Here is a 25145-nt window from a genome sequence, read left to right as displayed (position 1 = left end):
TTTCTTGAAACAGAATTACCTTTGAGTTATGTTCACAATGTGTAAGGTCACACTGGTTAAACCACTTGGAAAGCAATGTCAGACACTGTCGTTCAGCCATGATGGGCACAAATGTCAGGATGCCAGAAAATACACTAGAAGGAAGTCAAATAACTCTAAGAGAAAAATTATCAAGGAGGCGAAAGCAGTGAAAAATGGTAAGAATGGGTTAAACGTGGCATAAAATTTTGAAATCTGGTTAAACAGTGACAAAAATGGGCAGAAAGTGGCAGATAGTTTAAGAAAGCGACAAAAGGGAAAAAAAATGGGTGGGAAATGGTTAAATGCTTTAAAGTAGTTAAAGTAGTGAAAAGGCAGGTTGAGGGGCAGGTGTTACACATTGTGCATGATAATGCAGAATGGGTGTTGGCAGCACATAAAAATCCTGATTTTTCAGAGCACCATCACTAAAGACTGAGTATCTGTAGTACCAGCAAAAACAAATATCGGGTGTAGCACTGATGCTGTTGTACAGGCTGTCTGCCTAACAAAGTTTCATTGTTATAGGCATTCAAAACAATCAAGCAAATTTATCTTACTGTTGTTTGACTCCATTAGGAGCTCAGAGGTATTCGCCATTATCCAAAGAGGCAAATCATGTCATACAGTAGCTAAGGGGTTCTCAGAATTGCCCCGTATGATGTTATAAACCATTATTTGCTACATCATCCAGCCATTAGACCGTGCCAGCAGGAAAAGTCAGAATTGGCTGACATCCTCAGGCAAACACCCAAACAATGTCAACTTGTCATCTAGTGCTGGATTAAAAACAAGAACGTGGCTCTATTTGACATTGTTTCAGGGGTCTGGTCACAGGGCAGGCTCTGTAGAGCGGCGTTCTACCCTCGCTGGGTCCCGGTCAGGAGGATCTGGTGCTGCTGTGGTCACGGTTTTGGCAGAGATGACGGGTCAGTGTGCAGGTCAACATATTTACAGGGTAGTCTGGAGGACGGAGACATTCGTGTACAACTCCTGCATCAAAGTGGCAGCTTTGGCTTGGCTGGCAGCTCTGACAGTGTGCTGGAGAAGTGTGCTGTTCATATTTCTGGTCGACCTAGCTAAAAATAAGCTGCTCTACACTCTTCTGTGTGACCTAACAGACCAACCAAAACACAACCAGGTCAGCGCTACCTTGGTGTTGCTCTAGGGCCGCAACCTGAGGCAAGCATTAGCATCACACTGAGCCCCCCATGCTAACTTTACATTCATGAGTGCAGCACAGATAAAGGCTTTAGACGAGTGCCTCTCGGGCTCTAACAGAAACAGACTGGCCTGTTGCAGGCTGTTTCTAAAATTAACATTTACTCTGAATGCTCTGTATATACAGTGTGCTGTGCATCAGTGAGCATTGCTTAGTGACCTTCTGTGAGTGTTGGCAAAAGCGTGCTCAGAGTTAAAATCATGACACATATGACACATGTTAACCTACTTCTAGAAACTGCAGGGAATTAACATAAATTTGCTAAATGGGGCTTTAAGAAAGATGTTCTTTGAATACTTTGTTAGGGGAATTTGGGGAAAAAAGAGGTTTCCTGTCATTTAGACAAACAGAGTCTGTGTTAGTTCTGTATGTGGAGTGACGGCAGGAACATTTACATTTATTTGGTTAAACACAATCCACAAATATTAGCCCTCTAAGACATGAGAAAATGAACGCCATTGTGTCTGGGTTAATAACATCATCTGGATCAGCACACAGCTTACTTCTTCTTCTTCCAGCTTCAGGGATGTCTCGGTAAAGTTTACCGCCTCCAGCTGTTTGAGGTTTCCCTGTTCATTTGTTTCTATCACATTTACAGTAAACTTCACTGCAAAGCCCCCAAGAAAGACTGCTGTGATTTAGGCCATTTTCACATTAGGCATGATTTATCCATCTGTGTCAGATCTACAGCATATCCACAACGCCCTGAAACCTACAGATGCCTTTGCACGAAACCAACATGCACCTCCTCATAAATATACCTATGCATTAATATGACCCAGACTGCAAGTCCTGTGATTGGTCCACTGGGTAGAACTGGTGAATGACAGTCTCTGAGGAATGTCTACAGGTATACTGTGTGAAAGAAAGGACTGCAGACAGCATCTGCAAAATTCAGATGTGCATTTCAGTGGCCAGGAAGTCTCACACTTAGGTATATAAAAAAATCACTTTGCATTACCAGACAAGATGTTTGCAAATGGCTATTACACAAATATTAAAAAGGCACAGCATGAATGCATATTCAGAATAGGAATGGGCAGTGATACAGTAATACTGGGGTATTAAAAAATGCCTTTTTGTGTTTGTGCTGAAGCTGTTTGCAACCATCACCTGAGCTTCCTCTTTCATGTCTCTCTCAGTGGCTAAACAAGTGCAAAAAATCTCCTGTCCTCTACCTCAGCTAATTCAGCAGCCATATTTTCAGTCTCCTCTGATTTCTTCTCTCTTCTTTACAAAACTGCAGTTTAACCAACTGCTTCTCACTACTCACCAGCTCCAGCTCTGACATAATTTTCTCACTATCATTTGCAACGGTTCCCTATACACAACCATGAAAGAAATGTGGCAACAGGACTGGGACTTAAAAACTGCACTGCTGAGTCGCACTTGGGCAGAGGAGGAAGCCTTGGCTGGAAGTGCCTTTAACGCTGGCTACACCACATTTGAAGGGTAAATGGCACACATTCCTAGAAGCAAATCATCAGACAGACAGTGACAGACAGTGACTGATGATGGGTTCCTAGATTTGGGCATTTGTGTGGCATGTGGTGTGTTTGTCTCTCTTTCCATCTTGTTGCTTTATTTGTCAGAACACACTTTTAAACTGCAATGAAACTTGGTGCAACAAAATCTAGTGAAGTCATTTAAAAACCCATGACATAATCAACAGAAAACAGCAGCAAAGAAACAAATGAAAAAAGAAAATGAAAAACACAGAGCAAATAGAGCACAAAATATCAAACAGCTGAATAAAGGAAACAAAAGTGTCTGTTGACAGAGACTACAGTCGGCACTGCTCTTCATTCTCTAAACTGATGAACTGAGTTGCATCAGAACAGATGTTCATTTAAACCCCAAAACAGCTGTGATGGACTATATGGACAAAAGTATTTGGCCACATGACCATTACACAAACAAGGGATTACAATGATCTTGTACAAAAATACATGTGCTGTAGTATAGATTTGCCCCCCCCCCCCCCTTTTGCAGCATTATTTGAAAGATTTCCTCAAGATTTTGGAGTGTCTCTGTGGGAATTTGTGCCCTTTCATTCTGTAGAGTATTTATGAGGTCAGGCACTGATGTTGGATGAGAAGGCCTGGTTCACAATCTCTGTTTCGATTCATCCCAAAGGTGCTTGATGAGGTTGAGGTCAGGGCTCTGTGTGGGACAGTCCAGTTCTGCCAAGCTGCCAAGTGACCTGAGGTCGGTAGACAATTTAAGTTTTTTTAAGAGTGGTCTGAAAACACTGCTTTTCTCTTATGCCTTTGACTGTTAGATAAAGTACAATACATTAGCATTTTGCTGTACATTTTTATGCAGTAGTATTACAGGATAGTTATGTGTGTAAATATGTTTGTGTGTGGGGGGGGGCAATTTGCTTGAATTGCTGATTGCTTTTTCTGTTTGTTTTTAATCTTCTGTAAAGCACATTCAGTTTACGCCTGTATAAAATGTGCTTTACAAATAAATTTGAATTGAATTGAATTGGCCTTCACAAGAGATAAGATGCCTTGCCTAAACCCTGACAAACAGCCCCACACCATTATCCCCCTTTCACCAAACTTCACCGTTGGCACACTGCAGTCAGACAGGTAACGTCCTCATGGCATCTGCAGAACCCAAACAGAGAAGTTATAGAACATGTTTCCACTGCTGCACGGTCCAGTGTCAGTGTGCTTTACACCACTCCATCTGACGCTTGGCATTGGACTTGGTGATGTGAGACTTGCATGCAGCTGCTAAGCCAAGGAAACCCATTCCATGAAGCTCCCGCTAAACAGTTTTGTGCATTTATGCCAGGGGAAGTTCAGCTAAAGAATCAGCATAGCGTTAGCGACTTTTATGCACCTTGCACCTTAGCAGTCATTGACCCAGCTCTGTGATTTTTATTGGTCTTCAGCTTTGTGGTTGAGTTGCTGTTATTCCTAAATGCTTCCACTTTCTAATAATATCACTTACAGTTGACTGTGGAATATCTAGCAGGGATTAAATGTCAAGATCTGTCTTATTGCAAAGGTGGCATCCATCACAATACCATGCTTGAAGTCACTGAGCTCTTCAGAACAACCCATATTGAGTCACAAATGTTTGTAAAAGGAGACTGCATGGCTAAGTGTTTGATTTATGCACCTGTGGCAACTGGTCTGATTAAGACACCTGAATTCAATAAGAAACAGGTGTGGCCAAATAATTTGTCCATATAGTGTTGGTCCATCGGTGTCTGTGATTATTAAAATATCTTTCCTATATGTTCACTGATAGATTGGTTGGACGCATCGGCAGAATTTCAATATTTTTTGATTTGATGATTAACTTTTTGCCTTATTATCTGAGATCAAGTCAATAATATCATGCCTCCTTCATGGTGCATGAAATGCAAAATTAATAAATAAATAGCTGAACACGTATGTACGCCATGGAAGATTATTTTTTTATCCCACATTATGGTTCCACATATGTGGTTGAACTGAATACATTCCTGTGTAGATGTTTCACTTTGAATGAACCCATGCTTCCTTAGACTCCTTTAGTATCATAGCTCTCAATGATCCCTTATTCTGAAAGTGCTGGGGTTATAAGACTTTTAAATGAACTGTGAAGGCGTGCATAATTAGCATAATGAAGGTGTGATTATTCCAGCTGTTCACAAACGCCCTAATCAGCTGCTGGAGGCTTCCATTGGCTCTTTTTAGGAATATCTTTCTTGTTTATAGACTTACAAATAATTAAGCATTTACAGTTCATTCAGGGAGCTTTTATGAAGGAGAAAACAGGCTGAAAAAGTGCAAGAATGAAACTGTACAACGCCTCCAAACACGGCAGTACAGACGCTTTGTGATGGCCTTGTTTTTGACAGTTATCATCATCTCTTCATTCCATCATGTAATTACACATGAAGCTCATTGTTGTGTTTCCTCTTTGTCCATGAAGGGAGAGCATTCATATTCAGCTATGCCCATCCGTGAACACACAAACACTCAACACTCTGTCTTTGTGTCTTTGTTTCCAGCTCTGGGGGAATCCATTAGAGTCATTTTGGATGACGCTGAGTGCTAATGGTGCTCTACACAGACAAACACAGAGGTGCAGAGCTGTGGAGGTGAAATCACAGTGTTTGTCATGCAGATTCTGGGGGTGCAATTTATTGTTTGTGTAATTGTGTCTAAACATGACCTAAAACTGAAAAACAAAACCTTGTTTCACACTTGAATCCCATTAACTGATTTTACGTGTAATTGTGAGTGTGTGTTGTGTATGTATGAATTTTAATGGCCATGCCTGCAAACAAAGCAGCTCTTTACTTTCATGTTTAAAGAGCGTCATCAGCAGAGTGCTTTGTGTAGTGATGGCTTCTTCATTGTCTCAATCAAGTTGTTTGTTAAAAAGCAGCTTGATTCCTGCCAGACCTGTTGAATGCAGAAACCTCTCGAACAGAACCTGTCTGACAAAGAGACGTAGGCTAAAAGATCTCAAAAAGCAGCACATCATGGTGCCATCTGAAGAAATTCAAGAACAGATGAGAAACAAAGTCACTGACATCTATCAGTCTGGAAAGGCTTGCACAGACATTTCTAAGGCATTGGGACTCCAGTGAACCACGGTGAGAGCCATTATCCACAACTGGAGAAAACTTGGAACAGTGGGGAACCTTCTCAGGACTGGCCAGCCTACCAAATTTACTCAAAGGGAGCATCGATAACTCATCCAGAAGGTCACAAAAGAACCCAGAACGACAATTAAAAACATGCAGGCCTTAGCCGCCTCACTGGACTCAGTTAAGGTCAGAGTTTATGATTCAACAATAAGAAAGAGAGGCATCCATGGGAAAGTTCCAAGACCAAAACCCTGCTGACCAAAAAGAACACAGAGGCTCGTCTCACATTTGACTAAAAACATCCTGATGATCCCCAAGACATTTGGGAAAATGTTCTGTGGACTGACAAGACTAAAGTTGAACTTTCTGGATGGTGTGTGTCCCGTTAAATCTGGAGTAAAACTGACAGCATTTCATCAAAATCATACAAACATGGTGGTAGTAGAGTACTCTGTATGAATTTTAGAAAAAAAAATGTACCGTGCATTCTTATTGCTGCAGCCATGTCTGTAAATACGAGTACATGGCAGACCCACCAGAGTCTTTATGCAGCTGATGTGGCATGACCTCGACACTAAATTGACCTTCAGTAACCCTGAAAAAATGGTTGACTATCCTGTAATACTACTGCATTAAAAGGCAGAAGCCTTCCCACAAGTTCATTTCTATGGTGTTCTGGACCAGTAATACCCCCAATCAGCTGCAGATCTTTATTTTTAGATGACTTGAATTATTAATGAGCTTGTGTGCTGGTGGGAAATTTGGGTGATGAAGAAGAGTGTTGTTTTACCAAAAATCATCCAGAAGATTAAAATTAAAAACTGCACTGAGTCGATGAAGAGGAGGCTTGGTTCAGTGTCAGTGCATGGTCTCCTAATTGGCAGAAATTTGTGCCTTTTCCCCCCCTTTTCTCCTCTCCCTACTATGACTTACATCACATTTAATCCCACTTCTTATACATTATACATTCACTGAATATATTACACACAGAGAATGTAGGTCATTCATATCTGCTGCTCTAAGTCAGCCTGATGAAAAGACGGCTGAAAGACGGCAGCTAGGAAATGAAACTGAGATTTTTTTCATACCAATTTACACTGTCTTACAGTCGTTATTTGTTCATTTTCTATGTAACATATTTCCCTGATGCTAGGAATGGCGCCTTCTTCCTCCTCAAATTGTACTTTTCTTCAGATGGGTCTCATTTTTTCTCTCTGAGTGGTGAAGCTTGAGGCGATAACACATTAAATGCCCCCTCAGCTATTTCTGTGACCTCCATATAAACCTCCAGCATCAATTCTGTTTAACAAACAGCCTCCAAAAAGCCCTCCACCCATCACACACAATTACCCTCAGCATGGCGACTGGGAGCTCTGCCTAAACTGTGGATTAACACGGTACATATCAGCAGATCATCAGGAACAGTTGATCACAAACTGGTCGCAATGCAACAGCAGGAATGCCTGTTCACTAACTCCAACCCTAACACATGGATAAACGACTTAGAAAAATACGATTCTGGATGATAACCAACTCTTGTAATCCCAACAGAAAGTCTATGATTGATCAACTTGGCCTCTGTAGAGGAATCAATAACAGCAGGTGTTAAAAATTTAAAGAAAATGAACAAAACTCATGCCAAGTGTGTAAATATATCATTATTTTAGAATATAAAAGGCACTTTAATCTATTTATTTAACTAGTTGTTTGACTATTTCCCATATACTAGTATAACCAATATGCCTGTATAAAATAGCGGTAGCAGACTGGGATAATAGCCCCTGTTCCAAAAAAGTTGGGGCGTGTAAAAACAGAATGCATTGATTGACAGATCTCATAAACACAGATTCTATCCCAATAGAACAAAAACAACATACAAGCTGTTGAAACTGAGACATTTTACCATTTCAGGAAAATATCAGCTCATTCTGAATTTGATGGCAGCAATACATCTCAAAAAAGTGGGGACAGGGCCATGTTTACCATGGTGTAGCATCCCCTCTTTTATCAACAGTCTGCAAATGTCTGGGGAAGTGAGGAGACCAGTTTCTGGAGTTTTGGGAGAGGAATGTTGTCCCATTTTTATCTGATGTAGGATTCTAGCTGCTCAACAGTCCAGGGTGTTCTTTGCTTGATTTTTCCTTTCATGATCAAGGTCTGGACTGCAGGTAGGCCAGTTCAGCACCCAGACTCTTCTACTGTGAAGTCATGCTGTTGTGATGGATGTGGTATGTGGTTTAGCATTGTCTTGTTGAAATATGCAAGACATTCCCTTCAAGAGACGTAGTCTGGATGGGAGCATATGTTGCTCTAAAACCTCTATTTACTTTTCATCATTGATGGTGCCTTCTATGCAGTAGGCACAAATGCAACCACATACCATCAGAGATGCAGGCTTTTAAGCTGTGCATTGAAAACAAGCTGGATGGCCCCTCTCCTCTAAAGTCCACAGGACATGGCATCAGCAGTTTTCAGAAAGAATTTCCAAATTTGTTCTGACCACAGAACAGCTTTCCATTTTGCCTCCGTCCTTTTTAATTGAGCTTTGACCCAAAGAAAGCGGCATAATTTCTGGATCTTGTCTGCATCTGGCTTCTTCTTTGAATGACACAGCTTTAACTGTCATTTGTGGATGGCACGGCCAACTGCATAGACAGACAATGATTACTGGAAGTGTTCCTGAGCCCATGCACTGATTTCCAATACAGCATCATGTTTCATGATAATGAGCATCTAAGACTGACCCTCAACCTTGCCCCTTGCTTGCAGAGATTTCTCCAGATTCTCTGGATCTTTTGACTGTTATTGACTGTAGATGGTGAGATATTCAGTCTTTGCAATTTAACGTTAAAGAACATTTTTGGGAAGTTGTTCCACAATTTTAGACGCAGTTTTTCACAAATTGGTAAACCTCTTCCCACCCTTAATTCTACAAGAATCTGACTCTTCAAAATGCTCCTTTTTTTATACACAGTCATGTGACTGACCTGTTGCCATTTAATCTCACTATTGCATTATTATTGCAAAAGGCTCCTCCTGCTGTTTTTTATTTGTCCCACTTACTTTTCCAGCCTTTTGTTGCCCTATCCAAACTTCTTTACAATGCCATATTTTCATTAAATGGTAAAATGTCTCATTTTCAACATCTGATTTGGGTTTTATATTCTTTAGTGAATAAAATGTGTTTATGAGATTTGACAATCATTGAATTCTGTTTTTATTTACATTTTACATTGGATCTTGGGTTTTCTTTGTTGTCCACATTGTTAACCGTTTGCAAGACTTTAAAATTTGGATGAAGTTAAATATTTCAAAATTACTTTTTTTTTTGTCTTTTATTCCCTCATTGAAAGAACAGGGTAGAGGATAGAGTCAGGGATGCCAGATACGGGATAACATTCAAGAAAGCCCCATGTTGCACGCAAAGCTAATGCAAGGCTATTGAATGCCTCAAATAATATGAAGCAACATAACGTACAGTATGTCTTGGGGTTGAAGTATATAAGTAATATGTCAGGTTTGACAAGGGGATTTCTTCTGAGTTTGAATCATTAACCCAAAAGCCTACAGTGCTGTCCATTAAACTGAATGTACTGTACATGTGTGACATTTGGCGTTAATCTGGCAGAACTCTGACTTACGCTCACCGATGTGGACACGTTTCTTGTGTCTGTCCACCCACTGTGTCGTCTCCACTCAGCAGACCTGGCAAGACACAGAGACAGAAAATAAACGTGATTAAAATACGTTCACAGATAAACAAGTTTAAGTTTGTGTGCACAGAGACACCGAGAGGATCAAATCAGAATAGAAGACCTCTGTCAGATGTGGCGACTGCTCATTAGTCTTTGTTAGTCTGAGCGCAGGGAGAAGAGGGAGATATAACAGCACACATACACAGAGATGCACACAAGCCCCAGGATCGTCTGCTGTTTCTTCCACTGTGTGTGTTTGTGCTTTCAAAGAGCACGGCTGTACGCCAGCCGCTGCCCTTAGGATCAGACGATGCTCATTCCTGCTTTCTTTTTGTCCGTCCTGACTGAGCTGCAGCACAGAAATACACACAAATGCATTCACAGTGTGCCTGGAGCTCAGTGGAAAAGCCTCTTTGGGAGTATAAAGCTCATATAAAAACACACTACAGCTCCAATAAAGGCTGTGGTGGAAAAAATGTTAGAGTCGATGAAATATACATCCGTTACTGTGGGACTAAAACACACAAGGGTCTGTTCACCCAGTTACAGGCTGTTAGAAGCTCTTTGTTGACCAAAATTAACATCTCTCCTGGCTGAACAGATATAAGCCAAAGCTGTAGTTCATTACTACTGTTACCCTGTCTTTACATCTAGCAGGCTGGTGATTTCTGAAAAGAATTAAATTAGAGCTGCAGATCCAAAGGTCTGATATTTGTCTTACATTTTTTACTAATCCAGTATGATACCTACAAAGAAAACTTAGCATTTAGACTTTTAAAAGCTCCTTGTGTTTAATTTACCTTCACCTAACAGTCATTTTACCCAGCTGACCCTGAACACATCATATTGTATTGTTTAGCTGCCTCATTTAGAAACCTATCTAGTTTTTATACTGCTAATTTCAACATGAATTTCATCATCAGATAACTGGTTTAAAACTAACAGGATTTACTGCAAAGTTTGTAGGATTTTACCATAACTGTTTTGGGCAGAGGTCACAGAAGTAGATGAGTAAACGGTGGTTATTTTCAAGCTGTGTCTTAAGTCATTATTCTCACTTGTAAAAATGCTAGTAGACTGTAAACAACAGCTTGCAGCTGGAGGAGGAAGTCTTTACCATAATTCTGTAGACTAAACTGTTAAGCTAGGAGGCAAAGGGGGTTTTTACATTAGGCAAATTTGCTTCATATCATGCTATTTGCGACTAACCCCACTGCTTTGCATCAGTAACATTGCTCCATACCTGAGAACACTCAGTGTACGTACAATTGTCTGGTACATCAGGGGGTCATATGTAGACTTGTTCTCACACTGCTTTAAATGCAGGTATTGGTGTCGGCAAGTACAAGAATTTATGCACCGATCCAATACCGCTTGGCTTAACTTTATATTTGCTTCTTTTAGCCATGCTAAATGTTAGTGCTATAAACCTGAAATCAATTCTTCTTCACTGCTGCAAAAGACTGCATGCAGGAGCTACTGTTTTTAGAGCAGTGAAGGAGAACCAAAGGACCCACTGCAGCAGCAAAGAATGGTGGCTACATGACATTGTTTCTCTGAATATGATCATTAAAATGCCTTCCAGACCAGCATTGTCATACACGACAAGAAGTGACACAGTTTATCAAAAATTAAATAACTTTCTAACCATAAATCATTGCCTCTTACTTGTTTTTCTTCTTGAAGCTAGCCGTTGTGCCTTCCCATTGACACTATTTGAATTCCTTGCAGCAGCATTTCAGCGAACCTGAAACGCCTGTGACTTCTGGTGACTTTAATGATAAAATCCACCTCTGTAAACCTGATATTGAATGTCTTTTTATCCGTTTTAATCGAATTACGATCATTTACTACTGCTAGCTTGAATGCCAACCATCATACTGTTTACCCTTTGTGAGCGTCTGTTATCATGCTGCCTGAATAGAGCATAACAGAGATAGAGAGACCCTATGATGCAGCCCCCTGTATTATTATCTTAATATTTAGGAGTAAAACTCAATAGTCAGCAGAAAAACAACTTTATGGTCACAGAGATGCTGTACATTATGATTCTATTTGTGAAGACATGTTCTGAGTCAAATTTAGGTCTAAAATAATTTGCTAGTCTACACAGTCAGTCTAGGAGTTCACACTGGTATCACATCGGTACCTGGTATCTGCCAACACCCAACACTTTGGTATCGGACGATCAGTATCAGGAAAAATAAAAAGAGTTTTTGGAACTTGTCTAGTCGTATGCAGATAGTTGGTTTGCAAATGCAACATGAAAAAAGTTTGACTTTATCTGCACCACACTACACCAACCCTGTCTTGTATTGGTTTAGCAGTCTACAGACACCAGTTGGCCAAGCATAGAGGCTGTAGTCCACCAGGCAGGTGGTCCAGTTCCTCTCCCCTTTACAATTTCCTATTCTACCCACTGTCTTCACCATAAAAGGTTTAAAAAACCCTCCAGTCTTTAGCAGTCCCAGTTGTTTACACACCAGAAGTCACACTGCTGAGCTTCCTGTGGTTGCTTTTCTGCAGCACAAACACACTCTGACAATGACAAGATGTTCCGGATGTTGCATATCTCCACAGAGGACTAAGTGATTAATCTCAGTGATGTAGATTATGGCACAGCATGGATGTAAATATGGATGGAATTCAGAGAAGAGCAGCACATCAATATTTTAACATTCCTTTTATTTTCTTATGTAATGCTGCAGTTAAATCCTTCATAATGTATGATCTTGTGTTAAACTACTCCAGCACATTGGTAAAATTTCTATTTTTAAGCTGTTTCATCACCTTTAACTCGATCTGATGACTACAGAGTTCATCAGATGTGTGTTTATGAAATACGTCCCCTCTGACTATGGTATGGCACATATTGAACATCAGCAGGAGAAATGTTGAACTGGGTTAAGTGCATCGCCAAAGGGCACGGTAGTAGTATGGCCTACTTGAGGAGACAGTGAGTAAATCAGGATGCAGCTATATGTAGTACTACTAACATACACAGACCCAGGAGGGGATATTTCATTATTAGATATAGTGAGACTTCTGCACGGCTGGCCTTTGATAAAGACAGATCAGATATTACCAATATATCATTCAGTGTTTTGCTGGAAGCAGCAGAGAAAGCCAATACTGAACAGAGTCATTAAATATCTCATGTTTGTTTTGTTGCCACATGTAGAGTTCAAACTAGGAACCACAGCTGCACACATCTGTTAATCTGTTGATTGTTCATTATTGCAGTAAAGTTGCAGTAAAGTTTTGGAAACCTTTAACTTCCTGTGAATTCCATTTATGTTTACATAATTTGTATGCTGCAAGACTGGAGACAGGGTTGATATATCTAAAAGGTCTCTTATTGTTTGAAGAAATCCATGGATCTTCTCAGTTTCTCTCTGCAGATATCTGTATATTTAGGCTCCCAGGGCTTTTGTGGAACACAAACTTTAACATCTGTAGAACAGAAAGTGGTCTTTTGTTGTGTTACAGGAGATTTACAGAGGCGTCTAGTCAGCCAAGAGCTGGAAGAATATCAAGAAACACACAAATGCAGGAGGCAGATATTACTGTTGGCTCTACAACATTGAATAAAACCCCATCCTTTCATTTCCTCTCACCATGTTTTGACATGATTTTCTGTCCACATTTGTAAATAATAAGCCTAAAGTGGACCGAACATCCAGTCCCTGCTGTAACAAAGCACAATGATGCCAAAATGTAAGCAGGGGATCACTCAACAATGTCGCTGTTAATTAAATGTAATGAGACCTCAGAATTAGTTCACTCCAGCAGTATGGGAGCTGATTAGATTCACTTAAATTTAACCTAAGATCATTATCATTCATTTAAGATTAGATCATTAAGTCTTAATAGGAAACAAACACAAGGGACTGCTTTAATGACAAAATAACTACACAATAAGCCTCTCTGATAGTGGTTCTGTCTGATTGTGGTGTAAAACTAAAACTACAAAGCAAACCTCCATGTGCTTTTGATGTCCTGGATTACCTTTTGTTTAGTTCAGTCTCAAATAAAAATGACGAGAAGGAAGAGAACCAGCTGACAAATGGTTAGTTCACTCCCCATGTACTAAGAGTTCTCCAAGCAGACATCCAGAATGGAGTCAAACCTGCAGCTCCTGCCCTGCATGTGCTCTGGGATACAGAGGATGAGCCTACACTGTGGTGTCACTTCTCAAGTGACCAGGAAGTGCACCTTTCAGTCCATCATTGTAAGAAATGTATGAATTAAAATTTAAACCTTGGTTTCTGTTCAGTAAATACGCTCTGTTGCAGTGCTGCATGATACTAGTCTCAACTCAATGGAAATGACGAGTGTGTGGGGTTTCCATTATACAGTAGTCAGTTTAGGTGATTGAACTGGCAACCAATTGGCAAAGACACGTCCTGTAACAGTTATAACAATTTCTCTGTCTTTGAAATCTTAAAGAAATATCTGAAATAGTTTAAGACCTCATTTAAAAAAAATACATAACATAGGAATGGTCACTTTTTAAAAAACAAATAGGCTAGAGCACTGTGTGAGACACATGTCATCTACTACCACCCACACCCACAACAGGTCTGTCCAATCCAGCATGCATTACACACAGCCTCTAACAATCCATGACACATTTTCAGAATAACAGAAATGGTAATATTTATGTGTTCATTTATGCAAAACCTTGACAACGTTTCTACCCTGAATGAAGGAAAAGTCTAGAAAACAACCACTAAACTCACATCTTCGTCATGCATCACAATGCCACTCATGGATAAAAAGCATCAGAGAGCCTCAGACTGATCTAACCCCTGGTTATAGCTTAGTAAAAGTAATGTCAAAGGCATATCTACCGACCTTTACTACATATCATTTATCATCATACAGAGGTGAAAGTGTTTCCTGAAAATCTCTTGAAAGTTCCATCAGCTCTCAGTACTGTGCCGTTACCAACCTCGTCATGAGTACTCAATGCAGTAAGACCAGTTTACATGGAAAACGGTGTTTTTTTCCCTGCAAATACCTGCATTATGGCTCATCATCTCTGTGCACCGGTGTGTATTTGCAGTGGCAGGCCTACAACATAATAAGAGGAGCATTTTGACTTATTTATAAAGTTTCAGAGCACACACTTTGTTGAGGCACTTTAACAAACAATCACGCCGTTTGGCTACACAGAGACAGACACTCAAACATGTTAATGCAGCACCACCAACTACAATAAACTGTGATTTCTAACAACAACGTGTGACATGTTGTCCTGTGTAATCTTGTTCAATGTGATAATGTGCTTTAAAGAGGGCTAACTTTAATCAGGGATCATGTGCCAAATACGTTTCCCTGTGGGCATGTTTCAAAGTCCAGTTGTTTTCCAGCTCTGTTACTTTCTCTCCCTTAATTATAAAGAAAAATAGACTCATGTCCACACTTTAGTTTCCATCTTTTGTGTGTTTTTAAAGGTGAAGGTCGGCATTGTGGCAGAGTGAGCATATGTGTTGCAAAAGAGAAGTGATGTAATCAGGGATGGGGGCTGAAGTGAAGGCACAACAATTTGGAATTTATTGAAAATCTTAAAAATATTTTTCTATGGCACCAGCTTTGGACAGGTACACCCAAGAGGTTTTCTTAGAGGTCAACTGGAGCAACAGTGTGGCATGCAAATCCAGACAGACAGACACGAACGCCACCTATTATAGCAGTATCATAATAATGCAACAATTTGTGGAGGAAGATGATTAAACTTGTACAAGGTTGGCCAGAAAACAAAGATTAGATAAGGACATGTGTAATTTGTCAAAGATCTGCATAAACCCTATAAATCAACATAATTATGATTAAGATCCATTTATGTTTAAAATTAACCCATCTGAGCATTCTACAGTTTCCTTTATAGAATAAAGATATAAAAATGGATGCTGTGTCTCAGTAAACCATCAGACAGTGAGCTGCATGTTTACACCAGGAGTGAAAATAAAAAGTCTGAACGTGTGATGTGAATAAAGAATCGACAGATGTTGATGTTCTCCATCAAACACGGCCCAGTGTGGCTCTCTCTCTCTCTCTCTCTCTGACCTGCTTTCAACAGCCTCGTGGGACACCAAGGAGTGTGGGTCTGAGTGTGCATCTATATGAGTGCATGTGTCACTGTGGGCACTTTAAAGTCCAGTCTATTACCTGCTATTCCCCGCTGATCTATAACAGGTCTAGCACTCTCCCATCCACTAATGACTCTCCCCGAGCTCTGCATGTGTGCGCTCTGTTCTCCTCCATACATGCAGAAAACCTCCGCCCACCAGCCTCCAATTCACCCTCTAGCTACGGCCTTTGGACCCGGGTCCATTACCCCCCCCCCACAGACATAAACACAGTCATTGGTCATAGAGTAGGTCACGGGTCAGGTTTTAATGAGGCTGTGCAGGAAACGGCGATGACAGTGACATCATTTCCTTGGTATAGATGATCTATAAATGGGTTGCCATGACAACCCCTCAGAGGAGCTGATGGGATAATTGGGGATTGTGTAGGAGGTGTTGGTGTAGTCATTGTTAACCCAGTTTCCAGTCATTGACTTCAGTGTATTTATGACAATCAGTGGGCAGAGGCTGTAATCTTGCTTATAGCGGGTAATCCATCAATCTGTCATAAATAATCGTCTGATCACATGAGAGACGACGTTATTCCTGTGTGGTAATGGAGGTAAAAGCATGAACTCTGACTTCTGATGTATTTATGTACCAGTGAGTGTTCTGAAACCTGAGACTTGGCTGCACACAATTAAAAGGTCTAGACTCAACACTCTCATGTTTATTAAAATACAAAAAAAACAAACACAACCAACCAACTACTGTCATTTCTGTCAGTGTTTGAAGTTTGTAGTTTTAAAGCACTTGTGTGTTGTGTTTGGATGCACTTTCAGAGTCCAGTTATTTAAACATATGACTGGAGCTAATCTATGGGACTAGAGCAAGTCATGAAGACAGGTTATGCAAATTCAGAAAAGGGATTACAGAGTTGTTTAAGATCAAGTCATCAAATCTTGTTTTTGATTCTCAGCAAAACCAACAGTTAGTGATAAGTAGGATAACTTTGATCCAAAAAATCAGGATTATCCTGATCCTATGGCTGGATTTAGGCTGGATTACCAGACCAAAATAAAATTACATTTTTAATTAGGTCAAACGAAACATTTGACATTGATGCTGATAATCTAGATGCTCCCTTATTCTACATTTTGCACACGGTCTTTTCACATTAGTGCATTACTGTTTCTTTTATCACTCACCCCTCCCCTTCTGCTTTGGTAGAGCGGGGGTTTATGGCTGAAAATGAATCTGACACTTAGGATTTAGTCCTTCAGAAGAACTCTAACTGGTCTAAATGGAACTGTTTGGGTCTTTTCAAAACAGTCAAGGTGCAAGGATAAGTTATGTGGGCAATATTTAAAAAGTTAGCAAACTTTTTAGACAATCTGGAGGCACTTCATCCTAAAGACAAAGATTTTTTTTCAGATTGTGAGCTTTCAAGGAGTGGGAGATAAAAAAAAAAACTTGGGTTAGGTATTTCCAAAGCCCTCATGATATAATACATATCTAGATCCAGAGGCCACAACAAGGTTTGTTTGTTTGTTTGTTTGTTTAGGTAAGTATCACAATACAGACTATGACACAATTTGCTGTTATTTTTCGTATTTTTCATATCATTTTCTGGTTTCTCTTTACTATAAGTCCATGTGCATTTGTAAGAATGGCTTTTGCTTTAGATCTGCATAAAATAGTACTTCAGTTTCTATAATGAATGAACGAGAGTGGATAAAACAGGGTTCCTAACACTCAACAAGCAGCTGTCTGAAGCGCTGGTTATCAACGCCACTGTTTCGCCCATGTCTTTACGGATAATGCAAAAACAGTGCTGCAGGGGAAATGTTGACTTAATCATTCAGTGCTAGTTGGGATGACACACTAGCCTGGTGGGCCTAGCAGTTGTTGCCAACTTCTGAAGAAGACTGGTGTTCCTTCAGTGTTTTACCTTGTTTACTGTGCAGCTTGCATGACTCATGTCCAAGTCCTGACTTTCTGGTGTTGAAGAAACTGGAATAATCTTGTGGTCTTGCTTTTAGTCCTGCTGGCAGTAGATGGTTACTATGATCCATGATACCAGGGTGAGTACAACCTCAAACTTCTTTTTTGTAAAACTGCCATCACAGCATTTACGGCCATATCAATTCTGTAAAGTCTGGATTGATATCCTTATCGGCAAGGACCATGAGTTATGGTTTGCATTTTCTGAGCACAGGCCTAAAATACAGAGAACAACAGCAAAATTGATCAACCTAACACAATTTCAGGGATTTTCCTGGATTTAATCGTGTTTTAGGACTAAATATTTGACTGGTTTTAGATTGTGGGGACTTATTCTGTTAGAGCAGGACTGTTTCTAAATATTCTGGAATATTCTAATCAGGAGAGCTTCTTATGGTGAGTTTTCTTACTTTTATTATGTTTGTCTGTTTGTTTGTAGTCTGATGTCTGCATGCAGTGTGGCTACTGTGGTTGTTCTAGCCTGGATTGGTAAACATGGTCAGAATTCTGAGAAACAGCTTTCTACTGATGTATAACATATGGTATACATACAGCAGTCATTTTTAAATAATTCAAAAGTTTATTTTCAATTAATACAAAAACAAGACACATTTTTGTGAGATCATCAATATAAGGAATCAACAGACATTAGTCCAGCTCTAATCACTACATCCCACCGCTATAAAAAAAAGGACAAATCCCTGTCCAATATAACAATTAGTTTCAGAGTTGTAGACTGTTCCTGAACCTCTCCTTTGGACATGAACTGACATAATGTATACAAATGTGAATTTAACCCTCTTTTCCTCCACAAAGCCTCGCTCAGTTAACCCTCAGCCCCTATACGGCAGCAGAGCGGGGCCAAAACAAAGCGGTGTCAGATTGCAAACCAAGCCCCGTGCACTGAGCTCGACCTCCAGGGAAGGTAAGACCGAGGAAACGAGGATGGAGGATGGATGGTGGAGCGGAGCGCGCGGTTGCCAGTCGATACACGCGTATATGTGTATGTCATGCTTGGCAGGAGCTGAGGCTCAATGTTGCAGAATGACCTACTTTTAATCAAATGGATGGAAAGAGTGGAGGAGGAGAGGAGATAGAGAAGGGATGTAGAAAGGCTCATTTGCTGGTTTTGTTTTATAGAAAGAAGGAAAAGAGAAGGAAAAGACAAAAAACAAGGGAATGCAGAAGAAAAAGGAAGTCCAGTAAAAATGGAAAGAAGACAGAGCAGAGAGGGGGAGGGAGAGACTGTGCTAAGTTGATTGACCGGTCAGCAGTGTTTGAGCCTGTGTGTTTTCTTCAGCCCTGAAGGGAAGCACCCTGCTGCTCCCAGATAAGTCAATCCCAGAGTTCCTGTGGTGAAGTCGTCTGAAACTCTTTTATGAGGCCCCTTAATAAATGATGAGTGACACCTGCAGCGCTGGGAATACCTGTGTGATGTGTCATTGGCACATCCTGACTGACAGGTGCATGGAGGACACTTTCATTTGAAGTGTGGACCAGAGCTGTAGATTATTTTTAGATAATTATATTTTAAACTAACAGTTTGTACTGGCTTAGAGAATGTGTATTAATTTACTGTGATATGTGTTTTTATTATATCTTTACACTGTATAACACTGTGCTCTTTTACGCTAATAAATGCAACTAGAGACAGAGTTTCAAATTATCACTAGTTGTATTTCTCAGTGCAACACACCAGCTTCATGTACCCTAATGAAATGTTAAACTACATTGTCCCTACAGCTTATTTGCAGATGGGGGGCAGGGAATGATTTCTGCATAGGGAAGCGCTGTTAAAATGCCAAAGCTTTGTGCTGTTAACAGCTGTGCCAACTATTCAAATTGGGTTAAAAAAAGGCTTAGTGACAATCTTGGAGTATTTTTGAGTCCCAAAGGTAGAGAAATATTAAAGAGGCCATATGTAACTTTTAGAAAAAAAATCACGGTAGCGACACCGCCGGCCATTAGGGAAACTACAACAGTATTGTGTGGCTTGTCCACAACAGCACATTCCTTTTGCATGAATGAGCCTCCGGTTTATCAGCTGATACACACACAGACCAAGGTGTTTTACTGGCACCATGTACACAGAGGAGGTAAGTGAAGTAACAAAATAAAACACTAAATGAGCAATAAGACGTTAGTGTTGTTTGGATAGCATCTTCGTAAGCAAGCACACGTTTTATAGAACATAAAACACTACATTTCATGGTCTGAAGTCATGCCCTGCCTTTTCTACAGAAAGACGCCATCTCTGGATCGGTATTCATCCTAAGCACAGAGCGAAGTTCCCTCCATTTCTCAAATGCTCCACTGACATTTACCCTCAATTTCCCCCTGCGTCGGTCAAGCTCTCGTTTAGCTCCACGGGCTTCAGCAGATAAAACTATCTTGGTTTTCTCATGTTTACGCTGAGTTTGTGTGGACATTTGGGTTGCGCTAGCCGGTCATATACTCACAGAAGCAGCTTTGTCCATTGCCGTTTCTTTCCATACACACCGTAGCCAGGTATAAACAGAGCAGAGGGGTGCACACTTTATCCCTCGTTCATCACATCGGGATAAAGTGTGCACCAATATATACTCAAAAATGGGAAGTGTGAAAGTAGAAAGGTTACATATAGCCCCTTTAAGGGAAAAAAGTTTAAAAGGCTCACAGGAAACAGAACAGTATGGATTAAAAAAGCCTCTGTCTAAAGTAAAGCCTTCAGTCCATAGTGTGCAAATTTTCTTTAACTGCATGTGAAATTTTTAAAAAATTAATATATTATCATTTTAGATGTGTACTTTTAACAGGTGACCAAGTCCCTCTTTCACATCAAGTGTGTTCATATGTAAAAATGTAAATAATACTATTGTTATTGCAATTTTTTTGTCATTTTGTATTCAATATTATGGGCATTCTTTGTCAATACTTCTTGTATAGCTGACTACTTTCAACCTTTATTGTCGTAATAACCAAATTTACCCCAATGTGATATCAATAAAGGTTTGTCTTAAAGCCTGGATGAGCAGGGATAAGGCTTATGGTTGGTCTGTTTCTACTAAGTGGTTCAGTTTGTTTAGGCACAGTAAACCCTGATCTGAGCCAATGTCCATCCAGCCTCACTCACTGCAATGGAAAAACTTTCTCTAGTTAGAGCTATGGATCATTTGGCTCAGCTTAGTAACAGGAGCCAGTCTTTTGCTTCCAAAGAGCTCTTCATTTGGTTCTAGTTTAGCTTCTTAGATGTGGAAAAAAGGAAAGTGCCTCTTAAACATGTGCCAGTTCCTGTTGTTCAGCTGGCTCAAAGAACGTGGGACTTGGTGAATGGCACATCATTACTTGGTCACTTACCTCACAAGCTTTATTTGCTAAAACACCATTTCCATTAGAAGCCTGTCTTTGACAACAAAAGGCGGAAAAGCTGTTAAAGAGGTGCAGCTAGCCTCTTGGTTCAGTATATGACTCCTTGGGTCCTTTATCGGACTAGATGTGTAGTAGGAGGTCTGCAGGACTGAGTTATTTGGGACATCAACTGCCTTCCTGTACCTGATGAAGGTACAGTGGTGGGTCAAAAAGAAGGGCTGGGGCACTTTTTGACCTTGACCTTTTACCTACAGTATGTACAGTATTGTTTGGTACCATTGCTCAAGTATTTAGATCATTGGAACCAACCTTTTACATATTTGCAATGCACAAAAAATAAACTATTCTCTTTTCTATTTAAACACTCATCTGTGATATTATAGCAGCATTTAAAGGTTGATATTTTTCAACTAAAACCAGTGAGATGATAAATATCAAATCAGTCAAACCACGCCACATCCATCATACCAAAAAGACCAATTTCAGCAACAATCTCAGTATCTCAGTATCCGGGCTTATCAGTAATATATATATTTCCCTCGATGCTCACTGGGAGTCCATCAACAACCACACCGCAGGCTTATATCCACACAGACTACCCACCCCCCCAATACACACGAAGGAAAAAACAAGCCGAGCAGACACCAGGACCACATCATGTGAAGTCATCCAGATCCTCTGTAGCTCTTCCAGAACTGTAAACCACAGTCAGCTTAGACAGGAAGTACAAGAGGCGGGGGGGACCCCAATCAGTTCGTTACCCCCTGTCAGTTTCTACCCATCACCCCACAGAGAACGGACAGAGAGAGACGGGGGGGCTGGGGGAGGAGAGGCAACAGGAGAAAGAGGTTAAAGATGGAGAATGATCAGCAGACACAGAGGAGAAAGAACCGGTGATATCATTCAACATGAATACGTCTGAAATAACAATAAAAGTGCAAAGTAGACACTCTTTGCTGCACAAAGGCCTGGACTTGGCTTATCCTTTACATTAAATACTCGTCTGCTTGCTCTCAACCACAACCAGGGAAAATCTGAGACATTTCAACCTCTCTAAATATTTGAGAAACACAAACACCTAACTGGATCAATCATTCTCCTTTTAACCAGGAATCATGACAGAGTGTGTCACCATTATCACTATCACATTATCTAGAACATGTCCATGATGGTTCACCTCTTCTCTTTCACCTTCTTCATCCCCCTCTTCACCTTCAGCTCCTTCACACTGCAGCAGCTCGGCTCATAAAAAGGATTTGTCGGTGATCTCACCTCACGCTCATTATAACCTCTCCAGGCTGCTACTTCTGTTCAGGATTGATCTTAGCGATCATTTAATTATTTAAAAGGTACTTCATGGCTTTGATTCTGCCCACAAATCTGAATAACTGCCCCGACACAACGAAGCAGCCGCTCGGGGCATCACTTAACCTGCTGGCTAAAACCAATGCTGGACTAAAAATCCGTAAAAACTTCTTACTTTGCAAACTATAAAATGTTTCACATGGCACAAATTTGAAAAAAAGGATAGATGTCCCTGAAAGGATTGTTGCTTGGAGAAGAAATCCCTAAACCCAGCCATGTCCTTAATAATGGCCCTACAGGTCAACTGTGCAAACTGATGGGCAGCAATAAGCCAGCCCTTCTCTACACAAGAATCAATCAAAGTTTGCTGCAACTTTGCTGGTGTGAAAGCTTAAACATTCTCACTACATGCTTGAATAAAAATCATTCTGTGCAAATCATCCACATTAAAAAATGTCTCTGATGTGCAAAAACCTTCGCTTTAACATGTCTGCAAATCATTTTAGCAAACATTAAACAGTATTTTCATATTGATATCTCATTTTCAACAAGCACTGTATAGGCTAATGTTTAGGACAGCAAATGTCGGTATTACAGCGTACATGGGACCCTGCTTACAGGTGACTTTAAACCCAAGGCTGCCCATAAAGACACATAAAGGGGAAACAGTCTGGGCAAAATGGGGGCCCCATGGAGGTCAGCAAAACCATGATACTACCATGCTGTAGTACTGTAAAGTGTTTTTCAAAATGAAACCCATTTTAATAAACAGAACTTTTTAGTGAATGCTGACTAAAAATTAAACTAAACCATTTGGAAAGACTTCAGCGAAACAGGATGTGCACCAATCTCAGGATACCGGAGAATTAAGTGGAAGGAAGTCAAATAACTTTAAGGAAAATTAATTTATTAATTGCTAAAAGAAGCAAAAAGCTGAAAATGGCAAAAATGGGTTAGAAGTGGCAAAAATTGGCTGAGAAGAAGTGGAAAAAAAGAGGTTATAGAGAGACAAAAATTGTTTCTAAGCGGCAAAAATTAGAAAAATATCAGTAAAAATGGGCTAGGACAGGCAAAAATTGGCAGGAAAAAAATGTAAAAAGCAGTTAAAAAGTAGCAAAAATGGGTTACAGGGGCACAGGTGGCCTAGTGAATTAAGGTGTACCCATATGTAGTCGGCCCAGGTTGAATCAGGCCTGTTGCACTTTCCCGCATGTGTCTCCACAGCTCTCTAATCCCTGTTTCTGATTCTGTCCACTGTCCCCTCTGTCAATAAAGGCATGAAAAGCCCAAAAATAAAGCTTAAAAAAGGGTTAAAAGTGGCAAAACGGGATGGCAGAAAAAATGGCTTAAACAAGGCAAGCACGAGATGGAAAATGTGGTGAAAAGCTGTTCAAAAGTGGCAATAATGGTTAAAAGTGATGAAAATATGCAAAAACTGCAAAAATGTGTTTAAGTATGAGAATAGCATGACACACTTTCAGCTAACAAAATGAAGTAAATGTTTGTCAGGATGCTAGCTCCAATGCTACTGATCCAACACGCATGCATTGACATCATCAATAAATCACATCTAGTGAGGGACCATTCACTGCTTTTGTCAGGGTCCAAGTCAACTCTGTGGGCGGGCTTATTTAAAGCTAATGACTAGACTAACGAGCATATTTTCATAGGTTAAAGTGTCATTTTACACTCTGAATATAAAGTTTGGAACAACTTTAAAAATTGTTTCACTTGGTAACAAAAACTAAATTAAGTTCATTTAACTCAAGTTATGTTGCAAGAAGAAAGTTTCAGTTACAACTTATTTACTTGAATTTAACAAACTTAAAATTGTCTGTTATCACCCAACGCAATTTTTAAAAGTAGTTCCAACATGGTCTATCTAGGGAGTAAAATCACTCTTTTTACAGTGTAGGTATCAAAATGTTTGTTTGTGTTGATTTCACTGCCTTTGTAAAGACAAGCTCCTCTTTTAGTCCAGTCTTATAAAGTGTCATGTGATAAAGTAGATTAATTCTATCATTTTCCTGTTTTTCATTTTCAAATACATCTTGAGGGTTAATGTTAGGGTTTGGGTTGCATTACTATTCAACATTATTATTGACTAAAATGCAAAGTATCCTAACTTCATCATTAATTCCACGGTCATCTGTAGTGAGTATCATCATGTTAGTCGCATGTCTGTTAAAGGTCTATGGTTTCAACAGTAAATTCTCTCAGTTACAGTATTGGTGATCTTCCACCTGATGAACCGCCACAGGTGATCTCTGACATTAGCACTAATCTAAGACGCCTCTTCCTTTCGAAAAATGTGCTTTAACAGAACATAGAAACATCAGTGTTTGACAATAATTGTTAGCTTAAAGTACAAGCAACAAATCCCTGCAGCATTGCTTCCTGACAGCTTCCTTGTTCTGTATTTTCAACATGACTTCATAGAGTAACTCCTCCTCCTCCTCCTCTCTCTTATGTGAAATATTGAAGACCTCCTGCTGACATTCAAATCACACTAAAGACATCCCCTCTCACCTTTGTCACGACATCACGTATTCATGACATACAAAGAGACCATTTAGTGATCCCTTCAGGCACACTGCTCGCAGTCAAAAACCACACCCACCCACTGGGAGCTGGCAGCCGCCCAGAAAAGTCCGTCAGTCCCACAAAAGGATTTCTAGTACAGTGTGAGTCCAAGAACAAAAGGAGTGTGTCATGTCTACCACTCAGTCATGATTTATACATGAGTTCATTTGTTTCTGGAGCCGCTGCCATATTTGTGTGTTGATTTAATGTGCCCATTAGCATATTTGTTCAATATGAAATCATGCTCTTCATATTGGGGAGTATTTAACTCTGCTTCCACTCCAGCAGACCAGCAG

At 40.1% G+C, this 25145-nt stretch overlaps 1 protein-coding gene across 8 annotated transcripts in view; it reads right to left on the bottom strand.

Moving 5' to 3' along the window:
* The window catches only part of nfasca (neurofascin homolog (chicken) a), a 134741-nt gene that overhangs the window by 79744 nt on the left and 29852 nt on the right, over nt 1–25145 (bottom strand). For all 8 annotated transcript variants that reach the window (XM_041782663.1, XM_041782671.1, XM_041782665.1 and 5 more), the window contains exon 2: nt 9482–9545. The gene's annotated coding sequence lies outside the window, so the exon portion shown is untranslated. The remainder of the gene's footprint in view (nt 1–9481; nt 9546–25145) is intronic.

Source organism: Cheilinus undulatus, linkage group 3, assembly GCF_018320785.1.
Source record: "Cheilinus undulatus linkage group 3, ASM1832078v1, whole genome shotgun sequence".
Lineage (NCBI taxonomy): Eukaryota > Metazoa > Chordata > Actinopteri > Labriformes > Labridae > Cheilinus > Cheilinus undulatus.
This window is presented reverse-complemented; position numbering and strand designations above follow the sequence as displayed.